Source organism: Oryctolagus cuniculus, chromosome 2 (genome assembly GCF_964237555.1).
Source record: "Oryctolagus cuniculus chromosome 2, mOryCun1.1, whole genome shotgun sequence".
In the NCBI taxonomy this organism is placed as follows: Eukaryota; Metazoa; Chordata; class Mammalia; order Lagomorpha; family Leporidae; genus Oryctolagus; species Oryctolagus cuniculus.
Genome location: NC_091433.1, coordinates 181671124 through 181695402, shown reverse-complemented (window position 1 = coordinate 181695402; position 24279 = coordinate 181671124). Strand labels below are relative to the sequence as shown.

At 48.0% G+C, this 24279-nt stretch overlaps 1 protein-coding gene and 1 long non-coding RNA gene across 6 annotated transcripts in view; both read left to right on the top strand.

Annotated features, from left to right (window-relative positions):
- LOC138848665 (uncharacterized) overlaps positions 1-10825 on the top strand; it is a 32569-nt gene extending 21744 nt beyond the window's left edge. The window contains exons 2-4 of the long non-coding RNA XR_011386764.1: positions 5080-5300; positions 6080-6244; positions 7423-10825. This is a non-coding gene — a long non-coding RNA (uncharacterized lncRNA). The remainder of the gene's footprint in view (positions 1-5079; positions 5301-6079; positions 6245-7422) is intronic.
- Positions 10826-22947: 12122 nt separating this feature from the next.
- The window catches only part of TDRD15 (tudor domain containing 15), a 462408-nt gene continuing 461076 nt past the window's right edge, over positions 22948-24279 (top strand). For all 5 annotated transcript variants that reach the window (XM_070069382.1, XM_070069381.1, XM_070069380.1 and 2 more), the window contains exon 1: positions 22948-24125. The gene's annotated coding sequence lies outside the window, so the exon portion shown is untranslated. The remainder of the gene's footprint in view (positions 24126-24279) is intronic.

The window sequence follows — 24279 nt, the reverse complement described above, 5'->3', positions numbered from 1 at the left end:
GTTCTTGTAATGCACTTATTAGCTTTGACAAAATAAAGGTTACTTTTGAATACACAAAGGCAGGACAAGAATGGCCTGGGTAAAGAAAAGATCACAGAGACACCAGTCTCTGTTCCTCCTAGCACTGTCAGGCCAATTCTAGGAGCCACACCACCCTTAGCCCACAAGAAGCCACATTCCTCCCTGATCTTGTGCTGCTAACCTTTTGCTTACATACCTTTGGGAGGCTGTCAGCCTCTTGCCTTTTCCCCACAACTTAGCTGGGTGTGCTATGCAGGACACATGCCACTCCAACAGCTGTTTGGAACCTGCTTTCCTCAAGACTTCATACTGTGTTAGAACTCTGTCCCCATATGTCCACCTCCCCCTCCATACACATATGCACATGATATTTCTCAAGGAGACTCTGCATTGGCTACTGGAATCTTTTGTAGAAGGATTGGCTCTTTTTCATTTAGTGTCCTCCTCAGAGGTCAGATACATCAGTTAGCCTGATTCAGCAAGTAGGTTAACTTCTCCCAGGTGAGTTAGGGGAGTCTTGTTCATCTTAGGAAACACTGAGCTGAGTGCTCATGCACACGTGTGTGACTCCTCTCGAGAATCTTGTTGGCTATCTCTTCTTCACTTAGTGGACATGCACGCAGTCAACTGCATGGGACATTTTGGTTGACAGGAAGGAGGTCTGAGGTCCTCAGGGAGTGAGGACGTTGGCACCTCTTGCTGGAAGCAGTCTCTTCTGTGAGTCCCAGCTTTGGCAATGGCCCTCATTTGTCTGGGGAAGCTTGGTTAGGCTCCTTCCCCAGTGGTGGGTGGAGGATGTGACTGTTAATAACAGTTTGTTCCTGCTCAACAGTCTGTGATTTAGGCCCAGATGGAGAAGAACAAAAGTCCCTTACATCCAGGTTGTTCCTGTAATCAGTGATCAGAGGAGACGAAACTGTGTCTACAGCAGTTCTTCTCAGGTCCATACCTCCAATCAGAAGCAATTCTGGAAGGAAGATTTGCTTTGCAAGGCGAGCAATGGATTAGCCTCTTGATCGCCCCTTCACAACATGCCCCTGCCTCTCTTCCTGAGAGTTGAAAATCATCTGATTTGGTGAACACCACTTTAGTCAAGAACCCAAGAGACAAGAGCCATAGTCTCTGGCGTCCACGAGACAGAATGCTTGTTTTGTTCCCTCTTAGAAGAAAGAAACACAGGCTCTGGGCTGTATCTGTTGGAAGAAGGGGCCTCCCTGGATTCATGTCACCTGAAGTTGGAGCCAAGCATTCTGGCAGTGCTGCTGTGTGCTGGAGGGGCCTGATATGAGGTTCAGAATCCAGCCTTTCAGAGCAGGGCATGGGTATTTCCTCCATTGGAGGTTAGCCTCACCTTGGAAGGCATAAATGTTCACAAGTACCAAATCTTTCTGAGTCAAAATTTTATAAACGAACTTGTGCTTTCCTCCTTCTACAACTATACTGCTGACAGAGTAGAGTCTTCTCCCATTCCCATTTCTTAGGCACTGCCTCTTTATCCTGCCTCCTTTCTCAGTCTTCTCTGTACCTTTACAGTTATAATCCTCATCTGTCTGAAAGTCCAATGGGTTGCTGGTCTTTGCCTGGGGTACCTGATTCAAGGATGACCAGCATGAGAAATATCCCAGCTTTGCTTCCAAAATTTTCCTAACAGAAGGTATCCTCTCTCCTAAATAGTTGTAATCTATAAGCTTAGTCAATTTGGGGGAAACAGAGAACTTAACTTCAGGAGTTTATCCAGGTAGGTGGAGGCAGATGCAGGTGGGAGTGTTATAAATTAGAACATCTTCTCAGGACTGCCACACGGACATGACCCACTGACTGGCCAAAAGTGTGGTGTGATCCAGGTTCGGATCCTTGGTAGATGAGTCTCTGTTCTTCCCAACTTCCCAGGACCTTGTCTTGCCATGCATATCATGGAAAGCCTTCGATGCCAGGACAACATCACTGCAAAAATCATTAGTATGAGGGCACTTCAAAAAGTTTAGGGAAATAGAATTAAAAGATGTTTGTTTTGGTACAAAAGCATTTTTAAGTCCACATATATGAGGGATCTTCAAAAATTCATGAAAGAATTATGCATGTGTTTCATTTGTATGTGTGTGTCAAAATAAGCCTATGTTTTAAATCTATTTCATGAACTTTTTGAGTTGTCATTGGATTTTAAAGAGATTACTTGTATCAACAACTGATCCTCTCTCCCTTGAGTGATAGCTATAACCATAGTTGCCAATACTCCTGATTCCCTTTGGCCTCTAGGATGTTAGGGACTGGCTAGGGTTTCTTGAGACCTAGAAAACCTTTGAGCAATGAAGACAAAGCAAAAAGGTGGGGAGGTTATGGAGAATATGGGAGGCAGGGGACAGAGCATGGCATCTGTCTCCAAAATCTACATGAATGGTTTTTCATGTATGAGCCCTGGGTTAAGTCCTGTGTTATTGGGCATCACCAAATAGCTTTAAGAGCAACAGCAAGAGCAAGAACAAGGCAAATACAGATCTCTTGCTGTCTGGTGAGAAGGTTTCGTCTTTTCTTTCTTTGGTTTTAGTATCTTCTGTTTCCCATAACATCTGTGTGATTGAAAGACATCTGAATGATAAAAAATATTTCTCCCTGGAGCCCAGAGGCAGGAGCTCCAAGATTATCTTTGCCAAGAGCACATAACTGCTTAATGGCTGGCATGTTTGACACGTGCTTTAGTAGTCTTATTGAAGAAAACCCATCGGTTCCAGGAAGATGAAAGACGCTTAACTTGGCAAACACTCATTTGGGTTCTCGCTCAGAGCGTGGGAGGGCACCAGGATACATTTTGCCTAGGGCAAGAAGGATTCTGGGACACTAATATTGGCCCTCAAATCTCTCATGGGGATGAGAGGAAATAGACTATGGAGCTCCAGAAGGCAGGGATAGGACTGGTATGAGAGAGCAAGATCTGAGGTCAATAGAAGGCAGAACTTTCTGTCAAAGGCAACGTTGCCTCCAATCCAGGGGGAAGATAACACAGGCTGGGAGGAATTCTCATCCATAATATTACAAAAGAGGTTTCCTATAATGCATTTGACCTAAGTGGCCAAAAAATCCATCTCGTGGCCCATGGTAAAACACACACACACACACACACACACACACACGTCCTTGATAAAAACCTGGCCTTAAAATTTTAATGGTATTGTTCATCTTTAGTCCAGAAACAGTGAAGCAGGAGGATAGAGGAAAGAATGGTACAAATTTAGAAATTTACAAGGCATTTGATTATCATACATCTTGTAAAACAAGCAGAGATGGTTCATCCAAATACTGGCAAGCATGGTCAGAATCTGAGCCTCTATTTAAGCTTAAAAGAGAAAAGCTCCTGCTTGAACAACATCAAGCTAGTCCTGAGATGAGATGCTGAAGGGAAGGACCCACAGGACAGGTCCCTTCGGGAGACAAAGGAGGGCTGGTTCAGAACGCCTCTGTACCTGCCATCCACACAAGGCCTGCTCCAAATACAAAGATCACAACTGACAAAAGGGAGCTCCCAAGGGCCCCACTGCAAGGAGAACCTCAAAGGCCACCAGACAGCCCCCACCAGTCCCCACGCCTACCCCCATCATGTGAGATAATGCTGGTGGCTGTCCCACCCTTTCGCTGCTGTACAAAGGGCACACTCCGGCAAACCAACAATAAAAACAACTCGAAGGGAGACCAGCTGTACTTATAAATAAGCATCCCAAGCACATTAATCTGTTGAAGGCTTTTATGAGGGGAAGCATAAAATTTCAAATAAAGGGCTAATGGGAAATATGTCCAAAATGTTGGAATTAGTAGATGCTCTACAGTAGGGAACTGCCCAGCTAGATCCATAAAAACAAAATGTAACTAACAACTGATGCAGTTTTAAGACCTCTGGACCTTTCACTCCCACACCTGAGTTGTATATTTTATCTGAAGGGCTGTTTCATGTCCCAGAATCAGCTCTGTTTGCAAGCGAGTTGTCACGGTTTTATGGCCTCAACTTTAAAGAGCAGGACATTTCTTTCCTGGAGAAGAAGGCTAATAGGAGGTAAAATGCAGGGATTATGGGCTCTCCCACAAATCCAGGCGAGCAGATGCGCCTCTTTCTGTAATCAAAATGAATGTTTTCTTTGGACCCAGCTAGGAAGGCCCCTCTAAAACATCCCCGGGAACAGGAGACATGTGCCAGGCCAGAGAGCAGATGGGAAGCAGGCGGTGGGGAAAGCAGGTGTCTAGCTCTTTGGAGTACCTGCTCGGTCCCTGCTTCAGGACAGGTCATGTTAAACAATGCCAGGCTGGTTTTGTTTGGAGAGAAAGATGGAGCTGGCATGTGGTCAGCCTTGCTCCCTGTCCTGCCCTTCACCTCTCTTGACAGTTTGCCTTCTTCCTCCTTCTGGGGCAGGGCTGAGCTCTGTTTCACATTCTTTTCTTCCTCCGCTTTGTACCAGACCAGTCCAGGCTGAAGCAAAGTACATCTTCTTTATCCACGGGCTGCCCCTGCACCCATATAAGAGCTTTGGGGGCAGGGGAAGATTTTGGATTGGGAAATGAGAAGGAGTTCACTTGCTTACTCTCTTTTTCACCAGTTTTGTGTGGTCTCAGCCAAGTCACTTAGTTTCCCTTTTCTCATGAAGAGAAAGGGGAAAAGACACACGCCAACATCTCCTTCTCATGATGGAAATAACACGAAGTGGCCCTGGCGAAAGCAGGGTCACAGTGCAGAATTCATAGCCCTGGGTCTGTCACATAATGGTGGATCCAAAATAAACATTGTCCCCTCTCTGAGCCGCAGTTTCATCATCTGTAAAACAGAGATGGTAGTCCCTCAAAAGGTTATTCAGAAGAGTCAAAGAAATATGCACAGAAGGGTTTAGCAGAGTGCCTGTCACACAGTGGGCACTCAGTGGAGTTTTCCTACTATTTTCATAATTTAAGCAGAGATCAGGCTGTTTTGTAGCCAGTCTGGTTTACCCAAACACCAGCTGGCTAAATTCCAATAAAGCCCAAGCCAGGTACTCCATACCCTTTTTGTTTGCTCATGAAGGGGCCCTTGCTTAATTCCAGCTCCAACTTTGATTTGTCACTCACCTTCTGACCTACTCACATCTTTGGGCTCATCACATGAGCTTCATTTACCAAGTCCATGCAACTTTCAATACCACTGAAGATTGAGAGAGCATTCTCTCATGGCTGTGTTGGCCTGTGGATGCCTGAGACGGAATCTCCTGCGCTGGCTCTATGCCAGCATCCTGAAAACCAGCTGTAGTCTGCTCAGCCACCCTCAGGTAGGTGGACTTCAACCCATTATGGGGACAATAATTCTTTTTTTTTTTTTTTTTTTTTGACAGGCAGAGTTAGACAGTGAGAGAGAGAGAGAGACAGAGAGAAAGGTCTTCCTTTCATTGGTTCAACTCCGAAATGGCTGCTATGGCCAGCGTGCTGCACGGATCCAAAGCCAGGAGCCAGGTGCTTCCTCCTGGTCTCCCATGCGCGTGCAGGGCCCAAACACTTAGGCCATCCTCCACTGCCTTCCCGGGCCACAGCAGAGAACTGGACTGGAAGAGGGGCAACCGGGACAGATTCAGCACCCCAACTGGGACTAGAACCCGGAGTGCCAGTGCCGCAGGCGGAGGACTAGCCTAGTGAGCCGCGGCGCCAGCCAGGAACGATAATTCATTCAAGTGGGGAGAGAGGAGTGAGTTCATCCTGGAGCCTTTCCTTCTCTCATTCTGAAGTCTAAACATCATTTTCATCACCTGTTCCACTCGCTCCAGTTTGACATCAAGAAACAAGGCTAATGCACTTGCAACATCAGTGGGAAGAATGACAGTGCCAAAGCAAGTGCCCATGGGGTCAAGTTTATGTCCTACTCCCAGCATGTTGTCCTGGAGGATCACCCCTCCTCCATGCTGAGATCAACCTCATCCTCTTTGCCTCACGCTAATCCTATGGTTCTTCAGTTTTTCTTGATCTGAGGGCCCTGCCTCTGGAGAGAGACTGACTAGGTTGAGGGAGGATGCCATTAACCTTCACTTCCTCTTTCCCCTCGTATCTTCCATCACAGAGCAGGACCTTAATAATGACTAAAGGAAGGAGGCTTGCTGGAGGCTCTCAGACCAAGAGCCACAGTGCAGGTCTGCCGCTAGACCTGGGAGTGAGGGGGACTTTGGGACATCTGCCCCAGCCACTGCCTGACCAACTGCCTGAGGGACCTGCATGAGCAATTACAGTAAGTGCTCGTTGTGTAGTCCCAGCAGGCTGGGACGCCGGTTGAGAAGAAATAGATACTGGGATCACTAATCACCTAAACAGCTCTTAGGCAATTGCTGCATCATGATAGCCACAAGGTACCAAGGAGGGAGTGTGGCCGCCAGCGGGTGGTGGTGGTGGGAGGTGACTCCAGTCTGCAGCAACACTTGTGCTCTGACCTTGGGCTGCAGGATGTCTTCAGCTGGACCCTTGGCTTGGGACGGGGAGGGACGCTGGCTGCCTGGCCCTTGGGGAGTGGCCCATCCTTCCTTCTCCGGCAGAGCTGGGAAGATGTCCAGGGCCAGCTGTGTGACTTGGAAAGCTGCTTCTCTGGTTCCCCAGCTCTCTCCCTGATGCAGGAGCATAGGATTAACCTCCAGTTTCACACCCTGGAACTCCAAGGACCATACAGGGTTCAGTGTTTTTCAGGTGCAAGTTCTTTATTTGGCTTTTAGCAAACGAGTACAATAACAAGCTGGAGTACGCAGGTCCTCAGGGGGTGAATCTGGGAACCACAGGAGTAGAGGGGTTTCCAGTTACCCTCTGGCTGGTGCTCAAAGTCCTCACTCTCCCTGAAGAATGGGTGTGAAGGCTCAGGCTACGCAATGGTCTGGGAATGGAGACTTGGAAGACAGGACTAAGGTTCACCGGAATCACAATACATGCCTGTAGCCAGCAAGCAGGTGGTCAGACAGAAAGGGAGGGAGGGGAGTGCTGTGCCGAGGGCCTCTGATAAGCACAGTGTGTGCCTTCAAGATGCGTTGTTTAGCAGCCACTGGGCTGCACTCTTCCTGCAACCCTGCTGCAGCCTGAGTATTTGTGTCCTCCCCAAATCCACAAGTTGAGGCCCTAACCTCCAGTGTGTTGTTGTTTTCAGGTGGGACCTTTGGGAGGTAATTAGGTTCAGATGTGCTCATGAGGGTGGAGGCCCCATGACCAGATTAGTATCCTTCCAAGAAGAGACCAGAGTGTGTATTCCCTCTCTCTCTCTCCATCCCCCCTTCCCTCCCATGTTAGGACACATCAAGAAGGCAGCCACTTGTTAGCCAGGACACCAGATAGGCTGGCACTTTGATCTTGAACTTCCCAGCCTCAGCACTGTGATACATAAATGCTTGCTTTTTAAACTTCTTCAGTGGATGCATTTTGTTCCAACAGCCCAAGTGGACTGAGTCGAACCCCGAGAGTCTGTCTCTACTCTGTGTTGAGAGCCTGGAAGAACACAAGTGATTATCTTCTCCAGCCTGATCCTTTCAGTGGCAACCCTCCTGGCTTGGGAACCCACCCCAGCCACACAGCTGGTAGGGGGCAGAACTCCCTACAATGCATGTGACCCGCCGAGGTAAAACCTTGGTTTTCAAATCAGGAAGATATCAGCTCTTACAGGCCGCTATGTACACCTACATAGAGGAGAAAATTACCCAGCAAGTCCACCAAGCCTCAAGGAGGAAAAAAGAATTTCTTGGCAGGGATTTGTTTATTCTCCATAGGGACTGGAGGTCTCTGAATATGTGCTTGGGATTCCAGGCCACTCCGTGGGGGCGGAGGCAGAGACAGGAATAATTGTGCCCCTGTATGGAAGAGCCTGGTTCCCTTGTGGCGTTTGAATCTCCAAGAGGCCCAGTTTTAGCAGCTTTGCAGACAGATTGCTGAAACTCAACTTCTGATTCTGTCCTGCTAGCTGTGTGACTTTGTGCAAGCTACTTAACACCTCTGTGCTTCAGTTTCCTCACCTGTAACATCCCCTGTGGGATTGGTATGAGGATTTTCTTCTCATAGATAAGAGCCAGGTTATTAATTGCCATGCTATTGTTTCTATTATTTTCGTGTAGCTTGTGGGAGGTACGCATGATTATTTTGAGAGTGTGATGTTGAAGAACACAAATCCAAATCTGAGTATGTTTGGTGAGGCACACATTCTTCAGTTTGCCATAGCCCCCTGATTCTTACACTTCAGACATTTACACGACAAGCCGGGGCCCTGTAGACCCCTCTGGTAGGCCCCTTTGTAACTTCTGATCCATTAGAGAGATAAATTGGACCACAGAGGGCATAGTATTCATGGGTGCAAGGATCTCTGGTAAGGAAGGTGATGCCTTTAGTCAGTGGAGCCATCTTTGGAGTGCACATGGTAAGGGTGAAGCCACCTCCCTCTTCTTGTACATCCACACCCACGCCCATAGAAGACATGATGGAAGCCAGACTGCCTGTGTGCAGACCCTCACATGTGTGTGCCTACACATGCACATGCATACTCCAACGCCCACATGGATACAGCGCAGTTCAAAGGCAGGCCGCACCAGCTTCATGGCCACTGCCCGCTGGGTGACTTACGTGGTGATGGATGTCCCGGCTCCTGCCAGCAACTTGCATCATGGCACTTGCTCCCCCGGGGCAGTTATCAGCTCCAGGCGTGGGGCTCTGGGACTGAAGCCTCCCCCTGATGAGTGGGCACCGTGAGCAACCCCTCTTTGTTGCGGTTTCTGCAGAGGATGATTTTCTCCAGATTTCACTAGGGTGGAAGGACCATTTCAGCACTTGCTGCCATAGCTGGTAAGTGAGCAGTCAGGAGGCTGCCAGTTTAAAGGCCGTTTGCTTTTCTTCCTAGCTTTGAAACATGTGTTCTGAGCAGCAGAGCATACCCTGCCCTTTGCTCAGACATGTCTGTCTCTACTGTTAAGAATTCAGCAGGCCTAGCATTTTAGCTGCCAAGGCTCCTCATGGTCTTGGACGTCTTTTTAGCACTCGTCTTTCTCATGTATTTATGTAGGCCTCTGGCTACTCAGACCCACCACCCTGGTGGCCAAGTCTTGCTCTCTTCCATCAGGTGCCTCAGCTCCAAAAGTAGCCTTCCCAAAGCAGCCTGCACATTCTCCATTCCTTCAGGGCAACAGATCCCAGCTAGGCATCTGGCAAAGAAATTCACACTAAGTGGGTGAGGATGGGAAGCCTACCTCACACCTCCTAAGTAACGGTCCTTGTGATCTTTAGAGATACTGGCAAATAGAATGGATTTCTAACTGGGAGATTTTTGGTGGTAGAAACAAGTAAAAAGAGGAAGTACAGGCAGAGTAGATGGGGAAAGGAGTGGGTGGAGGTCATCATTATGACTTGACTTTCTGTGACACTTTCTAGAACCTTCTAGAACTCAAAGGTCACTCACACGTAATCAAGCTTTGCTCTAATTCTCTCTGCCCTTATGGCTCCTTTGACAAAGCCTGGGCTGTTCGCAGGGGAGAAAACCAGTTGCCCTCACTTTGGCTTGATAGTTTATGTTACTGGAGACACAAGCCATGGGCAAACATCCCTGTTTCATGGGGGCTGCAGGATCTTTCTCCCATCCCCTTCACCTATCCAGGGCAGACAAGGTCCTCTGAAGACAAAGATGTTCTTCATTCAATCTGGGGGCTTTTGGATTTAAGCTAAGAAGGCTGAGGAAGGAAGTTGTGGATGGTCTTGGTCTTACCTGGAATGAAATGTAATCCTGTCTTCAGGATTCTCAATTCTATATGACAAAGTCATCATTAGACATCTTCTACTCATACTTGCATATTTTTGATAACATATATACATGAAATAAAACTCAAACGGCACAAAATGGATGCCCTTTCTCTCACATTCTTTTTCTAAAGGCAACCAGTGTTACAAGTTTCTCATGGGATACAGTCTATTTTTTATATATATATATATATATATTTTTTTTTTTTTAAATCAAATGGTAGCCTCAAGCTGACTTGCCTCAAATGGTGGAGTTAGAAATGTGCCAGGGGATTCCAGTATAATCCCATCAAGATTGCATGTACCAATGCCATCTCACTAGTCCAAGTGATCAATTTTAGTTCACAATTGATCACACCGATAGGTCTAAGATTCAAAGGGATCACACAAACAAGACTAGTGTCTACTAATACTAACTGATAGAATAAAAAAGGGAGAGAACAATCCAACATGGGAAGAGGGATACTCAGTAGACTCATAGAATGGCAGATGTCCTAAATAGCACTCTGGCCTCAGAATCAGCCCTTAAGGCATTCAGATCTGGCTGAAGAGCCCATGAGAGTATTTTAGGCATGGAAAGCCAAGACACTCTGGAAAAAAACCAAAAAACAAAACACCTAAATGAGAGATCTCTGCTAGTGAGATCCCAGTAGAAAGAATGGGCCATCAAAGAAGGAGGTACCTTTCTCTGAAGGGAGGAGAGAACTTCCACTTTGACTATGACCTTGTCTAAATAAGATCGAAGTCAGCTTACTCAAGAGGCTTCCATAGCCTTGGCAACTCATGACTAGAGCCTAGGGAAATTACTGACGCCATAAACAAAAGTGTCAAATTGTTAAGTCAACAACAGGAGTCACTGTGTACTTACACCTCATGTGGGATCTCTGTCCTTAATGTGTTGTCCAATGTGAAGTAATGCTATAACTAGTACTGAAACAGTATTTTACACTTTGTGTTTCTGTGTGGGTGAAAACTGATGAAATCTTTACTTAATATATACTGAATTGATCTTCTGTATATAAAGATAATTGAATGAATCTTGATGTGAATAGAATGGGAGAGGGAGTGGAAGATGGGAGGGGTGTGAGTGGGAGGGAAGTTATGGGGGGTTATGTAATCCATAAACTGTACTTTGGAAATTTATATTTACTAAATAAAAGTTTAAAAAAAACTAAAAAAAAATCAAATGGTAGCATTCTATAGAAACATTCAGTATCTGCATTTTATGTTAATATTTTGGAGATTATTTCATGTAAGGACATACAATACTCCCTAAATATTGTAATATTTAATTGTATTGATACACTAATTAATTCTGTATTAATTCTGTGTATTTGGGTTGATTGCAATCTTTTGCTTTTATAAGAAAAATGTGGTAATGAATATTACATATCACAAACCTGTGGGATAAATGCCTAGAAGTGGATTGGATGGGTCAAAAGTTACCATGCACTTGGCATTTTGATACCTATTTCTTCATTGTTCTCCATATAAGTCATGCCATCTCCACAGTAACACATGAAAATGCCTATTGCTCATGTGTCAGCACAGTGTAGTGATAGGCTTTCTGAGTTTGTCAATCTGAAAATTATAATGCTATTTAATTGTCCTGAAATGAGTATACTTTTGGATTCTCCTGAGTCCTGTGGGTGCCTGAATTTACTGTTCTTTGCATTGTTTGTATTCCTTTTGTATTCCCTACTGTACTGTTCTTCTTTTTCGACTTATTTTTGGGGTCTTATAGGAACACGCCTCCTATTTCCTATCAGAAGGGCATCAGCAAATGTGACTCTTGCCTTCATTCTGGCCCCTTCCCCGTACTCACTCCAACTCAGAGTAAATTATCTGATGAATAAGCTTGAGAAGAGGGAGTATGTGTGCCTAGCTCCGCCCTTCTCCTATCTCTCCCTGTGCTTTGGGATCTGCCGGGGGAAAATGTGTGCTTTTGATGGCTCTTGGCTCTGTCCTAAGCTTAGCAGCAAAGGCCTCACTCCTGCCAAGTAGCTATGACTTGGTGGGTAGTTCCTCTTCGTTCTGGGATCCACACCTAAGTCACATTCGCCAATGGCTCCATCAGTAATAAGCTGATTTTGGATCCAGATTTGCCTACTTCTTTATTGTTGAGAATTTTTCAAGGAAAAGGGATGCTATTTATTAGACTTCACAAACTCCAAATGAGCTTTCTAAGTATTAGGGAAATGAATCTTTTCATCTGAGATATAAATTCCACATTTTCCCCAGGTTGTCACTTTTTTGGTGTTTTTCTTTTTATACGGAAATCTAGTCAAATTTGCCAATGTCATATTTTATGGATATGGAGGCTTTGTGTCATGCTTAAAGAGATCTTTCCCCATCTCTGACTGAAATCCAAAGTGCCTGTATTCAAAGTCCCAGCTCCACTCTTGACCCTGGCTTTCTGCTAATATAGACCCTGGGAGGTGGTAGTTGGGTCTCTGCCACTCACATGGGAGATCTGGATTAGGTTTGCAGCTCTTGGCCTACAGCCTTGCCTAATCCTAGCCCAGTCCTGGCCATTACAGGCATCTGAGGAGTGAACCATTGGATAAGAGCTCTCTGTCTATCTGTGCTTCCCTGTCTCTCTCTGCCATATAAATAAATAAATGATAAAAATTAAAAACATCTTTCCTATTGATTAGCAGATAAATGAGGGGTCTTCAAAATGAATGTTATTAAAAAAAACTAGGCATGGATTTCAAAACTTTTGCAACAGAATAAACACATTTTTAAATTCTATTTTTCACAAAGCTTTGGAAGCCCCCTAATGTTTCCCTCAAGTAAGTACCTTATTCATTTTTCATTCTTTTTTTTTAACTTTTATTTAATGAATATAAATTTCCAAAGTACAGCTTATGGATTACAATGGCTTCCCCCCCATAACGTCCCTCCCACCTGCAACCCTCCCCTTTCCCACTCCCTCTCCCCTTCCATTCACATCAAGATTCATTTTCGATTCTCTTTGTATACAGAAGATCAGTTTAGCATACATTAAGTAAAGATTTCAACAGTTTGCTCCCACACAGAAACATAAAGTGAAAAATACTGTTTGCGTACTAGTTATAGCATTAAATCTCAATGTACAGCACACTAAGGACAAAGATCCTACATGAGGAATAAGTGCACAGTGACTCCTGTTGTTGACTTAACAAATTGACACTCTTGTTTATGGCATCAGTAATCACCCTAGGCTCTTATCATGAGCTGCCAAGGCTATGGAAGCCCCCTGAGTTCACTGACTCTGATCATTTTTAGACAAGGTCATAGTCAAAGTGGAAGTTCTCTCCTCCCTTCAGAGAAAGGTATCTCCTTCTTTGATGGCCCGTTCTTTCCACTGGGATCTCACTCATGGAGATCTTTCATTTTTCATTCTTAAATTATTGTGAGGTCCTTTCTCCCATGGCAGCTCTGTGGAGCCTGGGTTGACCCTTTGGGAATGGGGCTGTGGGAGGTGGTAAAGAAGGAGGGCTGCGGAAACTTGGGGCCACATGTCTGGGACTATGCAGTTACAGGTCCAGGCACAGGCCTCTGGAGTTGGCGGTGTGCTTCCGTGGCCATGGCAGGGCAGGAGGAGGAGCTGGAGGAATCACCTTCCAGGCCCAGAAAGGGAAGGGCTGGCAGCCCAGTCTGTGAGTCAGGTGCAGTAGGAATGGAGCACAGGTCTCCTAGAGGTAAGCCCAGGGCTTGTTTTGGGATTGATGCAGTCCAAGACTCACTTGGTTCCAGCTGACCCAGTGAGTTCAGGAGACAACATGCGCAGCTGTGAAATGGATGGGCACCCACTGTAGGTCCTAGAAGGCCTTGCTGTGTGGCCTGAGCCTGCCTGAGCTGGGACTCCTGCTGTGGATGCCAACTCTGTTGGGATGAACCACAAAACCAAGGCAGGGCTGCAACCACAGCCTCCCAGAGAAAACCAGTGACAAATTGCCCCTCTCTTCTGACTGAAATCAGCAGCAGGCTGGCAGCATGGGATTACTTGGACATCAGCGTCTCCCTGCACCAGGTGCTTGTTACGCTGTAAAGTCCTGTCACATGATATGAAGGAACAGGGGAGTAGGGCGGGCTGTGTGCTTCTCTCCTCCCAACGTTCAGTGGCTCAGCAGGCTGAAGACCAGATCCATGAGCAGCTCAGTTTCCTACCACCTGTCCACTGCAGCCCCGCCTTCTCCCCACAGCCCATCAAATAATACAGCAGCCCCTCACATCCTATATAAAATAAGCATTGTTAGCACTGAGAAATTCTTTGATCCGTCTCTGATTCTTTCTAGAGGAACTAGTGTGGGTCTGGATGAATGTAAGGATGAATTATTACAGGTGTTTGTGTGCTCTGTGTATATTTGAATTTTATGTATTAAATCTATTCTAATTTTCCAAGTACTGTGATCCATTATCTATGATCTTTGGTTGTTGTTTCTTCCCACACCTCTTTCGTGCCTGCTCAGATAGCCATGAACACACTCTACCAAGGCCTCCACATAGTTGCACGGATTGTGCACTGCAAACCCAGGGGGTATCACTGATTTTATAAGCTATAGGCTGAAAGGTACCCCAGGACTATGGCAGCCCTGCCTCCATCCATCTTTGTGGTCACAATTACATTGGCGATTCCAATTTCTTTGAATAATCAATGACTCACATGTTATATCCCAGAGCCACATGGAAATACTTTCCGGGTTACCTGCTGTTCTGTATTATCCATGCTTAACTCTTGCGCTAATGCATGTGATTAAGAGTTACTCCCACTCTCAGTTGAACTGAATCAAGGGGATAAGAAGAAGATGTTGGATTCAACTGATCTAAACTAAGGCATGAGTGACTAATCTACCACCCAAGCCTTGGAGAGAGGGGGAGGGTGCTCTGTTTCAAAAGGGCTCTCATTGGCTGGAAAGAATATTTCCACTGTAGCACTACAACTACGTGGACAGAAGAAGCGGGGGGCCAGTTTTTGTTCTGGTGAGAGAAAGAGTTCATTGTGGGGCTTTTAAGGTCCTCATTTTCTTGTGTCAGCCTATGACCAATCAGCTCTGCAGCCAACAAGTTTGAGTCTTTCTGCAGTGGACCTTTTAAGTATTTTGTCAGTTGTGAAATTCATGCATAGATGAGCCTTCTACCTCCTGCTACAGCAGCAGCAAGGGGCAGGGAATTTTTCTTATGACCCCAGGCTGAAAGTTGCAACACAGGACATGGAGTCAGTCAATCAAATGCATCTCTCAGGGTGGGAGTGAGGGAGGCCAAGAAGCAGGGACACTTAGAATGCTCCATGGCAAAAGGGGACATGCCCAAGGCCCAGAGCCAGTGGCAGTGGGGACTGAGGCGAGTGTCCAGCAGTGTGGCGTGATTGGCAGTGTCCCGCCTCGCTATCCTGGACTCCAGCCTGTTTCCTGGTCCTCATTGTGCAGATCTCCTGTGGATTCTGTAAATAACTCCGCTGATTGTCCTCCTCACAATGCGTTCTACACTGAGGATCATCAGAGTTGCCTTCTGTTTTTTATAGCCAGGAGCTCTGAGAGGACTCCCTTCTGCGCATTAACACCCAAGGCCATGTGCAAGTCAGAGGGATTCTCTGGCAAGCAGTGGTATGCTGAAAACAATCTCTCTAAGGAACAGCAACAAAATGAAAGTCTTAAATTGTGGCATTTGGCATTTGCCAATAACCCTGGTGTAAATACTTCCACCAAGGTCAATTTCAAAACAGTGGTTGACCCTTCATACTGTGGGTCAACCAACTGTGGGTTGAAAATATTTGCAAAAAAAATGCATCTATACTGAACATGTCCAGACTTTTTCCTTGTCACAAGTTCTCTAAATAATAGAAAAGAACACACTATAACAACAAATTATATAGCACTTACATTGTATTTGGTATTATCAGTAACCTAGAGATGATATAAACTATATGGGAGGGTGTGTATGGGTTATATGCCAATACAATACTATTTCATATGAGAGTTGTGAACATCCACTGAGTTTGGTATCCATTGGGTTCCTGGAGCCAATCTTCTATGGATATAGAGGGACAACTGTACCAAATTTTGAATGTTTGCTCAACAAAATTGCTGAATACTCATATTTAATAACTGGCTTCCAGAAGCTACCATAGGCCTACTTCTGCTCAGCGTTGCTAAATCTCAGAACCAGATGGCTGAACAGGGAGCAAGAACGGTGCCTTTAGAATGTGGCTTTGTTGAACTCTCTGCAAGATGTGAGGAAAGCACTGGGGAATAGCGGAGTATTGGTAAACTGGAGTATTAGAGTCTAGGCAAGGCCCAGACTGTTGAGTAACCCCTTAATCCTGGAAGAGCCCCTAACACGATTCTGTGACCTTGGTCTAATGGTTTCTTCCATCTAGGCCTCAGTTTCTCCAGACCAAAGATGGAGTGGCACCAGATCTTTTGTGCTGAGGCCAGGGTGAGCCAGCTCTGCAGGGAGAGCTTAAGACTTCTGGGCTGGGTCCTGGGGGAGCCTGCTGGCTGTGCAAGTTTGTGGCATCTGCATGACGCATGCCTGGTGTGTCTGTGTCTTGTACATGGTGTGGAACCAGGCCCTGGGGATATCCAGCCCTTTGTGGCTCTAGGCATGTGTCTTGGATTACTGGTCCTCAGCGGGTGAGCAGACGACAGAATCCTGTTTTAGAGGACATGGAGAGGATTTGAGTGTTTAATAAGAAAAGGATGGATAAAACATCCTACAAGAAATCCACAAAATGTCACTGGCATCGGCTGGCCTGCTCCCTCGGGCATGTGTTGACAGGGCTTTGTAAATAGTCTGATTAATCCATGTCCTCTTGTGACCTAGAAACTCACAATTAGGTTTCAGGTTTGTTCCTGGGACTTATTGTGGTGCCAGCTGCCGAGAGAAGCAAAAGGGGCACTGGCTGATTTCCTGGCCTCACATCAGAAGAGGCCTGCACAGAGTTCATTGACCTCCAAGAGCCACTGGCCTGCACGCACTAGCAAGATCTGCCCTCCTTGGAGGTCCAATTATGCCCCACGGGAGCCCAGCAACCTTTGTTGAACAGCCCACAATTAGGACAAAGGCCACATGTGATGCTGCCTTCCCCAGGATTCAGAGGTGCTCCTCAAAAGTCTGTCCCCTTCTCTGCTTCTCAGCATCATTCTCTCAACATTAAACCCTAAAACACATGCAGGTCCCCAGAAGCAGCAATTTTTAAGTTTATGAACCACCTTAACCCCACACTCTATTCCCTACCTACTGTTTTCCAAAAATGCTGCAGTGTAGCTCATGTTTGCTGGTGTCACCAGGTAGCTCTGGCTCTCCTGGTTCTGGCATCCTCCTCCACCCTTCACCCCAGCATCTACCAGACCTCAAAGCTGAAAGGGAGTTGCGGTGCTGCCTGAAGGGTTAAACAGTCAGCTGTCACTGTCTCCAGTGAACCCAGAGAGCAGCGGGACACCCAAAGGTGAGGACTCCTCAGTAGCCAAACTTTCCCAGAGCCCCAAGCCGTGATCACCCTAGAGAGATGCCAGCTCTCTGAAACACAGGCCCATTCGCCTCCTGTTTCACCACCTGCTTCTCCCAGCCCTGAGCTTTCTGCTAAGACCGAGGGCCTCTGCATTCTGAGGGGAGCTAAAAGGAGGTCCTCTAACCTATTACCATGGTTTGGGAAGAAATGGGCATGATTCCATTTTAGTTATATAACTGAGAAAGAAGACACACATTCTGAGGGAAGGGAATTTTCCCAAATCATTCATTTTTTTTCTCATAAAAAGCATGCTAAAGCTATACACTTAGCCTTGAGTTAATGTGACATCATACCAAATTACTATTAGTCTGAGATTACAACTTTCAAGGCCTACAAAAATAATCCCCTTTCCCCCAAAATAAACATTACACACACCCAGTGACAACAGTACAGGATTATAGAATTTGGGGACCGGAAGGCATCTTGGAGTTTATTTTACCGATGAGGAAACCAAAGGCCCAGGAGGCTGCTCCTTGGCTGCAGCCAGGATGAAAACTCAGGATCGGGGACCCCCAGGGCGTCGAGTCACTGTTGTTGCCATTTTCCCCCCAAGCCCAGAGAGAAGATGGGGCCCACCAGGAAGGAAAAGCTTTGTAAATCTCCGCTGTTTGGGGCTTCGCAGGGGAACCTCAGCAGATGTCAGTGACCCGCCGAGCAGGCAAGGTGCCTGGGCATGAAGTGTTAGGCAGTTCCTGGGATCTGGGAGTCTGCTCAGGAATGGCCCAAACAGCCAGGCAAGACAGGAAAGCCTGGTAACGGGAGAGGGGAGGGGCCTTCCTCCGCCCAGGCCAGACCAGCCTGAGCAGGCGTGCGTGTGTTTGGACAGGGCAAGAAGATTTCCCTTGGCCATGCTGGCCATGTGACATTTTGGTGGGACCATTGTGACACAGAGACATGTTGAAGTGACATAAAAAGCACACCAGGAGAGGCACGGCCTTTTCACTTTCTGTTTACTTTAATGATTAAGTCCTGTGTATAAAAGGGCTCACCTGCACCCGGGATTCACAATCAGCTTTGGGGATCCACTCCTAGAGGCCACAGCTCTGCAACCCTCTTGGCCTTTTACTAATTAATAGCCAGGTGCCAGCTGCCCCAGGACTCTCCCCTCCCCTCCCACACACAGCCCCCACTCAGGCCTCTGTGCCCACCCCCCCAGCCCCTCTTCTGCAGGGCTCCTGCTCTGAGTGGCTTTTTCACTGGGGATGCAAGGGTGGTTGGGACTCTGGACAGGCAGTGGGGGCGGGGGACTTTGGACATCTTGAATGGAAAAGGGCTGGTGACTCCAGCAGAGGGCTGGATTCCAGCCAGCTGTCAGTGCTCATCAGGCTGTCTGCCTCTGGAGGCCATGTCTGCTCCAGCAGTCCATTGGCCTCAAGACTTTGCAACTCCAGGGCAAGAGTTTTAAAGATTGCTCTTCTGTTCAAAAAATTTTGCTGGATGTTCTGTAGGACATTTGTCACATGAGATGTTCCTTAAACGTTGGCTTCAGTGGAGCGGCTCTGCTTCTCTTTTGAGGACGCACATCACGTGGTAGCATGCTTAAGGGCTCTGAGAAGTCTGCAGGTAGAAACTGGCTTCCCAGGCTTAAGCAGGGAATGCCAGTCTCCTATTTTCTATTCACGTGATAGCTGTTAGCTGCTCGCAGAGTAGGGAGCATAGACTGGTAACACTAACCTACAGCATGAGTGTCCAGCACATTAGTTTTTTTTTTTATATTTATTTTATTTGATAGGCAGAGTTACAGAGAGAGGTAGAGACAGAGAGAGAGGTCTTCCATCCACTGGTTGGAACAGATGGCCCAGGTGGCCGCAATGGCCGAAGCTGCACCGATCCGAAGCCAGGAGCCAGGAGCTTCCTCCAGGTCTCCTGTGCAGGTGCAGGGGCCCAAGGACTTGGGCCATCTTCTACTGCTATCCCAGGCCATAGCAGAGAGCTGGATTGGAAGAGGCACAGCAGGGACTAGAACTGGCGCCCATATGGGATGCTGGCGCTTCAGGCCAGGGCGTTAACCCACTGTGCCACAGCGCTGGCCCCAAGCACAGTAGTTTTGTACTCAGTAGATTCTCCCTGTCTCACCACCCCTTACTCCTCCTCCTCATATCTGTGGAGTCTGCTTCCTTGGGCAGGTCCTGTGCTAGGGATTGTATCGTGTGCCCTCAGATGTCTCTGTTGCAGTCTCAACCTCCAGGACCTCGGATCCTGACTATATTTGGAGGTAGGGCATTCAAAGAGGAGATTAAGTTAAGATGAGGCTGTTAGGGTGGCTGTAATTTAGCCTGACTGATGTCCTTAGAAGATTAGGACACAGAGACATCAGAGGTCCGTGCACACAGAGGGAAAGCCATCTGCAAGCCAAGGAGGGAGGCCCCAGAAGGAACTTCCAGCACCTTGGTCTTGGACTTCTAGGCTTCAAAACTGTAAAAAACCAAATTTCTGCTGCTTACGCTGCCAGTCTGCACTGCGCCGCAACGGCAGAGCCACTGTAACTCCAAGGCTCCTGACTACTCCCCAGCATGTCCTGGGGCTTACGGTGCTCCCTGCACTCACGCCCCTTCCTCCTGGGATACCAGGTGCTGCTCTATAGTTCTTTCTTCAAAAAAAACAAACAAAATCAACATAAAGTGAAATACAGTTGTGCCTGCCCTTTAAGGTTTTACTCAGAAGTCCCTCTGTCCCATATCTCACCCTGATCCATTTGGCTGAAATGAGTCCTTGTCACACCTGGGGCTGTGCGAGAGTCCATTCAGTGTTTCTCTCCCTGCCTTCTCCTGGGCGAGTCACGCAGGTTTATCCCCCACCACACTGTAGGGTCTCTGGGGCAGAAACTTATCCTCTGTCCCACATCTAGCATGGTGCCTGGCACTTAAGGGGTACCCCGTGTTATTTGCTGGCTGGAGTGGAAACTGTCTCTGCATCACCAAATCAACAGGCATATGGAGGACCTGGTGATGCCTGCCTGGTATCTGGGACAACCGTCATCGCGACTATAGTTTCTAGTGGTCCTAGGAGGATCCTATGCAGGAGATGGGCCTTGCAGGATGTACAGGAGGTGAACTGAGTCATGCCTCAGCGAGGGTGAACAGAGCTGCTTTTCCTGAGTCTGCAACTAGTTGTGCATGTGTCTGATTTGGACACACAAGAACTCTGGGCTGTGCGTGCATAGAAGAATCAGTAACCACATGACAGGGACACTATGGGGTGGGGTGGGGGCAGTGACACTCCAACTCACCTGGCTGTTGGTTCTGCTCCCTGGGGGAAGTCCCTTCCAGTGACTCAGAGGACAGAGCTGATTGGGCAGCTGTCCATGCTGGGACCTCCTCTGGCAGGCCTGGATGGGTTGTTGTGAGTGCTGGACCACCAGCGCCCAAATTGCTGGCCCTCGTGTGTGGTTTGCCAAGTATGACAGAACCGCTCCTGTCCACATGCCCACAGCCTCGGAGAGACGGGCTCCGTGGAAGGAAGGGGAGTTTGACACCCTCCACTCTAATCTGAACACAGGTTTTTAATTTCCCAGTAATTTGCCCCCTCTCCCTCTCCCCGGTTGTCTTCCCTGTCACTTCATTTCCTGCCGCGTTCTCATCTTACAGCGAAGGTGAGGAGCCTTGACCTCTCCTTGCCCCAAAGTGGAGTAAAATACAGAACAGATTTTTTTCTGGATAAAAATAGGCTTGAATACCACCAGCCTGCCACTTTGGGCTCCACTCAGCCCATCTGGCCTAGTGAGCTCGCTCCCACCCCACCAGCCCACAAGGCAGAGCTGCAGAGGGAGGCTGCAGCCCCTGGGGGAGGCAGCAGGCAGGGGCTGATACTCTCATGGCAAACGCAGGACAGAGCCACGGTGAGGCTGGGCCAGGCAGGGATGAGGGCTTCTGGACACCTCTATCCTCTTACATGGGGGACAGCTGTGAGCATGGGGTCCTCCTCCCACAGAGCAAAGATTGCAACATCAACCCCTAGAGAGAAAGAAATTTCAGGCTGAAACATTTGAGAAAATTCCCCGAGGGATGCAACTAGAGGCCCACACCCTTTCTGTATAGGAGAAGCAACTGTGGTTGTGGAGCCAGACAGACCTTAGGTTTGGTCCTTGCGTTTTTGTGGTTGGCTGTGTTACCTTAGGCAAGGGAGCTCCGTTTCCTCCTCTGTAAATGGAGCTAATGATGTAGTTTCTGTAGGTGGGCTGTGAGGAGCAAACAGGATAATGCATGAAACTTCTTAGTACATGATCTGTCTGCATGTCCTTGTCTTTCAGTATCAGTTTAAACGTCACTGGGGCTGTTGGGATCACCCATCAGCAGGTGCTATGTCAATTCTATGCCTATCTGCACAGGAGGGTCTTTTCTTATTTCTTCATTTATGAGTGTGATCTGCTTCCAGCCCCTGGCCTGGTGCTCACACAGTGTCCCAGTGCCTGAACGTGGTCATGGAGCGAGCACTGAGTGACCGTACATCAGAGTGGATGCGGAAGTGACGGCTATTTTTTTTTTTATTGTAACTTTTTCACTCATTTACCCCTCCTTGATTTTCCCAGATTTCCATCCACTTTAAAACAGTTAGAAGACGCTGGGCTTCTTTGCTGCAAGGGAGATTTGTGGCGAGGCTAAAAGCACAGGTTGCCTCTGACACACATTTCCTCCTGCACGTTAGGTCCATGTTAGAAGCCATTGAGATCATGCTAGATAATGTTTGAAGACAGAGAAACAGAGGGCAGGAGAGAGGGGAGAGAGACACGGATACATAGGTGATAGACAGATAATATTGATCGATTGATTCTAGAGTATCATGAGTAAAAAGGGCCCCATCAGCTGCTCCCCCAGAGTCTAAAGAGTGATGTCCAGGGAGGGTGTGGGGCAGGAGGGTTCTGTGAACAGCAGTAGTCTTCACACACTTCCTGGGTACCTCCTCCCAAGTCAGCATTTAGTGGAGGTGGCACTAGGGCCCGGGTCCCCGGGGATGGGAATGCCATCAGAGCAGCAGAGTGGACAGGAATAATAGGTGTCCTGGCACAGCCAGCAAGGGCTAGTGACCAAGGGCCACGGGTCCTCCCTGGTGCCCTGATGTTACTTACAAGTCTGGAGAGGGCACAGATCTCAGAAGGACTGAAGTTAAATGGGACGAGGGCTCAGTCAGACCTCAGCTGTTCACCCCTCGTCACATTATTCATTCCCTGAGTCCTTGGATAGGACTGACAGTGCATTCTGGGTTTGCCTTTGGAGAAAGGCCTGGGGTGTGTGTGTGGAGGGCGTGGGCAGTGTCTTTGCACGTCCTGGATCCTAAAGAAGGGCGATGTCCCTGCCTTTGTGTCACTCCTGGTCTCTGCCTGGCTTTTCTCAGCCCAGGGCGGCTCACCTGTGGAGACTGGAGAGTTTCTGTATTAGGTGTGCGTTTTTCCATATGCAATAAAAGTCATAATTCGTTATTTCTCTATACCGTGACTGGTTCTAAGAGAGGGTCCCCTTGCACTGTAGCTGAGTTCAGTGCCCTTGCCGCCTCTCTACGTCCTCCCAGAACCTCGGTGAAGCGAACTTGGTGCCCCTGGATCTTCTCAAGACACCCCTGAAACTCAAAAGCCCCCTCTTTGCTTTGCCTTGCATTCCTAGAAAACTTCCCCACTTATTCTGCAATAGGTTTCAGCCGTAAAAGGCTTTACCAAATCACTATTTCTTTACCAATTTTTATAGCCTTCACCACCTACCAGGTAAACACCGCTTTCCGACTGCAGACGGAGCAGCTGAGTTGCGCATGCGTAAAAAGGGGGACACGCTGAACTCGCGCGGACTCGCGGAACCAACGTTGCGCACCTACCAAAGATTGGAGGATGAGCGGAGGCAGACGAGCCGCACAGCTTTAGGAAGCAGGAGGCACGGAGATTACGTCGTCCGCTGACTGAGCTTCCTGGGCCCTGCCGTGGCTCCACCCTTCAGAAATTCCCTTCTGCCTGTGGCCACGTACCCGTTTTCCCTAGGTCCCCAGGATGGGGGCCGGAGCGGGAGTCGGATTGGGGTTTTTCTCGCCGCCATGCTGGCTGGCCACATATCGAAAGCCTTTCTTAAGAGACCAGTGCCACAGATTGGGTTCTGCAAGCATCGAGCATTGAATGTGCCTCGTTGGATGACAAGAACTTCACGATGCAGGCGACTGTGTGGGACAGCCCAGGCCCTTAGACGTGAACGGTGTTGGGCTGTGGCTCCTGACTGGGCCGTGTTGCACCCCGGCTCTGCCAGGCTGCCCCTGGGAGCTGGCGGGTAGGCTCCGGGCCCACAGCTCCATGGGCGCCCACAACAGGCCCTGCTGCTTCCTGGGTCTTATGTAGGGGTGGGGATGGTGGTTGTGCAGGTCAGAGAGAGACCCCTCCCCTCCCCCAACCTCAAGGTTGCGCTCCAACTGGGCAGGCACTTCCCTTGTCTTTCAAAGAACCAACTTCTAAAGCCTGCCCCAAATGATTCTCCCTGTGGAACTGACTTTACAAGGGAGGGTCACCTTCGTTTCGCCTGCTGATGTTTCCTCTCACTGCTGAAGCAAAGATTCGAGAGGACTTGCCCCCGAGGAAGTGGCCAACATGTGTCTCAGCTTCCCATCACTGCTGTGCTAAATCACCACGACTAGGTGGCTTAGAGCAACACAGATTTATTATCTTACAGTTCTGAGGAAGATTGACATGGGCTTCACTGGGCTCAAAGGAAGGTGTTGGCTGTGTCCCTTTCTGGAAGCTCCAGGGATGAATCCATTCCCTGGCTCTTCCCACTTTCTCCAGACTGCTCTCATTCCTTGGCTCCTGGCCCCGTCCTCCGATTTCAAAGCTAGAAGCAGTACAGCACCTCTCCAACCTGCTAACCAGGAAGTGACGTTTTGTTAGAATAGCAGCCAGGTAAGCCAACAAATGCAATCTTAGGTGGCAAGTGAAGGGTGGGCTCAGGGAGGGAGCATGGTTGAAAAAGAATTCAGTGCCCTGGGAGAGGCAGGAACGGCTTCGCCCAGGGATGTTACTCAAGCCAATACTTGTCTTAACTCCTCTGGTAGAC